This window comes from Aquarana catesbeiana, linkage group LG11 (genome assembly GCF_042186555.1).
Source record: "Aquarana catesbeiana isolate 2022-GZ linkage group LG11, ASM4218655v1, whole genome shotgun sequence".
NCBI lineage: Eukaryota > Metazoa > Chordata > Amphibia > Anura > Ranidae > Aquarana > Aquarana catesbeiana.
Window position 1 is genome coordinate 217,174,093 of NC_133334.1, and position 5,723 is coordinate 217,179,815.

Consider the following 5,723-nt stretch of genomic DNA (forward strand, 5'->3'; position numbering starts at 1 on the left):
TATTAGCTTTGATGGTGTTTAATTTCTGTTCTAAATGGCGTAACCCTTAAACACCCCCCCCCCCCCCCCCCCCCGTGCGTTCATGTAAAAAGTGATCTGGGTGGCTATAGACATATAGGCTTGTACAGTGAGGGGGGGGGGATTTTTTGATCCCCCTGCTGATTTTGAATGTTTGCAAACTGACAAATGATCAGTCTATAATTTTAATAGGAAGTTATTTTAACATTGAGAGAATAACATATCCCACAAAAAACACATTTCAAAAAAGTTATAAATTTTGCATTTTAATCAGTGAAATAAGTATTTGATCCCTTATCAGTCTGCAAGATTTCTGGCTCCCAGGTGTCTTTTTTTTTTTTTTTTTTTTACAGGTAATGAGCTGAGATTAGGAGCACACTCTTAAAGGGAGTGCTCCTAATCTCAGCTTGTTAACTGTATGAAAGACGCCTGTCCACGGAGTCAGATTCCAATCTCTACCATGGCTGAGACCAAAGCTGTCCAAGGATGTTAGGGACAAGATTGTAGACCTACACAAGGCTGGAATGGGCTACAAGACAATCGCCAAAGGGATTTGGTGAGGGGGTGACAGCATCTGCTGCGATGATTCAAAATGGAGGAAACACAAAAGAACTGTTAATCTCCCTCGGTCTGGTGCTCCATGCAGGATCTCACCTCGTGGAGTTTTAATGATCATGAGAACAGTGAGGAATCGGCCCAGAACTACACAGGAAAATCTTGTCAGCACTCTCAAGGTAGCTGGGACCATAGTCACCAAGAAAACAATTGGTAAAACACTATGCTGTAAAGGACTGAAATACTGCAGCGCTCACAAGGTCCCCCTGCTCAAGAAAGCACCTTACAGGCGCGTCTGAAGTTTGCAAATGAACAACTGAATGATTCAGAAGAGAACTGGGTGAATGTATTGTGGTCAGATGAGACCAAAATCAAGCTCTTTGGCATCAGCTCAACTTGCTGTGTTTGGGGGAGGAGGAATGCTGCTTATGACCTCAAGATCACTATCCCCACTGTCAAACATGGAGGTGGAAACATTATGCTTTGGGGGTGTTTTTCTGCTAAAGGGACAGGACAACTTCACTGCATCAAAGGGACGATGTACTGTCAAATCTTGGGTGCAAACTTCCTTCCCTCAGCCAGGGCATTGAAAATGGGTTGTCGATGGGTATTCCAGCATGACAATGACCGTAAACACACAGCCAAGGCAACAAAGGAGTGGCTCAAGAAGAAGCACATTAAGGTCATGGAGTGGCCTAGCCAGTCTCCAGACCTTTATCTTATAGAAAATGTGGAGGGAGCTGAAGGTTCGAATTGGCAAACAGCCTCAAAACCTTAATGACTTGGAGAGGATCTGCAGAGTGGAACAAAATCCCTCCAGAGATAAGGGCAAACCTGATGGCCAACTACATCAAATGTCTGACCTCTGTTTGCCATCAAGGGTTTTGACACCAAGTACTAAAGTCATGTTTTGGGAAGGGGTCAAATACTTATTTCACTCATTAAAATGCAAATCAGTTTAACTTTTTTGAATTTTTTTTTGCATTTTTGTTCTGCCTCACTGTTAAAATAAACCTACCATTAAAACAAAATCAGCAGGGGATCTAATACTTTTTCCCACACTGTATGGTACTATGAGGTCAAAGTTCAATAGCCCAGCCCCCCTATGTGATAGTTTGTGTGACTAGTTTATTTCCTGACCTTTCCGGTGTCCCTGATTTCCCCACGGCCCCCCTCTGTAGCTAAAGAAGCGGAGATCGTGATTAATTTGCTGAAGTCCTCGTTTCCAGGTTTTTACTTGCTGGAAGCGGTCGGGCAGCTGTGCAGCGACCAACTCTTCCATCCTAAAGCACGCTTTTAAGTCAGCTTTTAAGTTTACATGTACTGTGCGTACTCCATCTCCCCCACCCTCTTTAAAAAAAAAAAAAGTGCTAGTTGGCTGGTCTTGACTCTGATGTAGTTTACACAGCACTGTGACTGTTTTTAGGTGGTCAGCATTGGCAGTCCCTGCATTTACCACAGGTTTTTTTTTTTTTTTTTTTTTTTTTTTTCCCTTTTTAAGGAAAATCTAATGTGCAATGCTAACCTTTTCATTACTACCCATCTTCTAAAATTGCTAATGCTGGTGTCAATGACCCAGAAGTATGATCAGGAAAGCCAGAGTGTAATGCATAGCCTAGGTCAGGAACCATAGCTAGTAAGTGTCTGCTTGTCTATAGCAACCCCGTTCTGTAATACAAGCACACTTATTGGTGCTTTTTTTGCCCTCAGGTCTTGGTACAAAGTGTTGTAGTTCCTGGTCACATGACACTAGGAATGGGCAAAAAATTGGTGCCTGTAGTCTAGAGGCAGGGCCAATGGCACCACTAACATCTGCAACAATCCAAGGGTAGGCTGCAGAAAAGTGAGTTGAGTGCTGTGATGACATGGCAGGCAACTGTAATCCATAAGACTGTGGCCAGGGCAGGTAGCCAATAAGCTTAGTTCAGTAAATGGTCTGAGGTCAAGGCAGGTGGCTATCTGAAAGTATAGTCTAATCTGAACAGGGGGTCAACAAGGTGGAATCCAAGACTGGTGGACAGTGCAAGAACTTAGAGCAGGGAAGCAGGAATGCCATCACATGCCCAGAGCTCTAGACTTGTGATGCTTAAATAAGGTACCAGAGAAGTAGTGCAGCCAATTAGGGCAGGGTAGAGTCAAGGGTTGGCGGCTGCTGGCCAATCCAGATGAGGAGAAGGGCTAGGCAGACAGAGGACATGAATTCTGCAGAGTAGCGTAGGTGAGAGCATGAGCTTGGTTTACACTAACAGTGCTTCTAGTATGCCTTCTTACAGCTTCTAGTCTGTCATAACAGATCAGTTTGACATCCAGGAAACCAGTATTTTGAGCAGAGGTAAGCAATGGCAGCCCTTATGCTTTCTCAGTGCTGTGTTCCATTGAAGTAGAGCCAAAGCTCTTTTGGCCATTCTTCTGTAGATCACAGGAGTGCACGTTTCTTCTATACTCCTGTGACCTGTTTTCAGCAGGCAGTGGGCTAAAGTCTATCGGCTGACATCACTCAGCTGGTCCACACTCTGGAGAGATCCTGACTTTACAGCTGGAATCCATCCAGATGCAAGAACTGGCAGCTGGCTCAGCCTCTAGGCGAGCCGCTGAGACACTGAGCCAGCCACTTTTTCCCCTTCCACAGCCCGGCCCCTCCAGTGAGTGCTGGAGAGGCAGAGCACTGAGCTGATGAATGACAGTTACTGGCTTTCTGCTCAGTGAACACCGAGAACTGACCGATCAGTGGTCTTTGATCGCTCAGTTCTTGGTTTAGATGTGGCAGGGGCAGTTGCGATCGGTGCTGCAGCTGTGTGTGGGTTTCTTTTTGGGTTTTTTTTTGTTGGTGTTTTTTTTGGTTTTTTTTTTTCCCCGAACTTTTAAAGGGTGTTTTTTACTTGGCTAAAGTGTGTGACTGTATATGTTGATGGCAATAGAGGTTTTTAGCTTTTAAGATGTACAGAACTCAGGCTTGGAGCAGCTTTTATCTGGCAAATGATTTAACATTACTGGAGATAAGACCTTTTTGTCTGCCTTATGGGAAATAAATGGCACTTGAGTAATTTCCTCTGGTCAATAGACCTAAATATAGTTCCATCTTCTATCCGTACTCTTTCCTACAGTCAATTGCACTGTACTGGAAAGGTCAACTTAAAACCAAATTGCTATCCTATATTTGCCTATGGGTATTCTGAAGCATCATGATTGCTTATTAAGTGGGACTGCTTCAGCAGTCCCACTATCGTTCGTTTTTTTTTTTTTTTTTTTTTTTTAATTAGTGAGAATGCTTCAGCAGTCCCACTATTGTTCATTTGTATTTATTTTTGTTAATTTAAATCTTAATTTTATTCTGTACATTTTTTGGCTCTGCGTAACTTCTGCATACTTTCAGCTATTAAAAACCATTCAACTTTTAAAATGTTCAGCTCTTTCAGCTGATGGGACTTTTTCAACTTTTTTTCTACTATTTATACTTTTTAAAATATTAAGCTTTTTAACACTTTTTTTTTTTTTTTTTTTTTTTTTTTTTTTTACATTGAAGTCAGTGGGAGCATGCTTCAAATCCTTAAAATCATCCTCCGCTCCCAAAAGTTTCAGCTCCTTCATACTTTCACCTACAGACGCCAAACAAACTTTAAAATGTTCACAACATATTCAGCTATCTGGCTATATCTTTTCAGTTTGATATCTTTTACAGTTTTTGTGAAAAAGCTGTTTAAGTTTACTGATCATTTCAGGAAATTTTATTTCAAAGGCTTTTGTTGCCATGGTTACCAAAGCTTCTTATACACAGTGGGCGGTGGGGGAGGCGGCTGGAGCATCTCAGCTCTGATTACAGAGCCAGGGGGAGGGGACAGACACACCATGTACTGATTTATAATAGAGGAATATGATGGGGCAATTCTGATGGTGTCAATATGATGGGGGCAGTTTTGATGGACCAATTCTGATGGGGGCAGTTTTGATGGGCCAAAATGATGGGGGCATTTTTGATGGGCCAATATGATGGGGAGGCTGTTTTGATGGTGGCAATATGATGGGGCAAATTTGATGGGGGCCGTTTTTGATGTATAAAATTCTTCACCTTTCCCAGCGAAAAGCACAGCCAACTTATTTTTTAAATCGCTGACATGCCTACATTTTTAGGTTTAGCAACATAAATTTTATACCGATACGTTCACAAAGGCCGTGTGTCTAACGGTGAAGTTGCTGTTTCCATAGCGTGTACTGTTGTGGATTTATTAAGGCTTGTTTGAAGGGTTCTCTCACTCAGGCATATAGTGAGGAGATGACTGCTTCAGCAGTCCCGCTATTGTTCATTTTTATTTATTTTTATTTAAATCTTAATTTTTTTCCGTCCATTTTTTGGCTCTGCGTAACCTCTGCATACTTTCAGCTATTAAAACCTTTCAACTTTTAAAATGTTCAGCTCTTTCAGCTGATGGGACTTTTTCAACTTTTTTTTTTTCTATTTATACTTTTTAAAATTTTAAGCCTTTTAACACTTTTTTTTTTTTTTTAAACATTTTAAACAAAAGTCAATTAGAGCATGCTTAAAATTAAATTCTTCTTCCGCTCCCAAAAGTTTCAGCTCCTTCATACTTTCACCTACAGATGCCAAACAAACTTTAAGCCCGGGTTCCCACCTATGCGAATTAGATGCGGCTTACAACGCATCCAATTCACAGGACATTTTAAAATATATTCATATGAATACATCTGGTTCACATATGTGCGTTGCATTCGCACTGCGCATTGCACAAAAAATGTGTGTGTTTTCTGGGCATTGCGTTGCGAATTACAAGTATCTATGGGAACGCATCTGATTCGCAGATGCATTGCGTTCTGAACATGGATTTTCATTGCATTTCATTGCCATTTCATTGCATTGCGTTCTGAACATGGATTTTCTCCTTCTCCTCACTACACCTCCTCCTGTCCCTCCCTCCCCTCTCCCTGCTCTCTGATCCGCAGCTGAAACGTAGATAAACCTTTGAACAAGTTATTATCTCCCCAGTGAAACCTGAGCTTCAGTTCGCACCGCACATGTGTGAAACTGGGCTAAAATGTTCACAAAATATTCAGCTATCTGGCTATATCTTTTCAGTTTGATATTTTTTACAGTTTTTGTGAAAAAGCGGTTTAGTGGTAATTTCAGGAAATTTCAT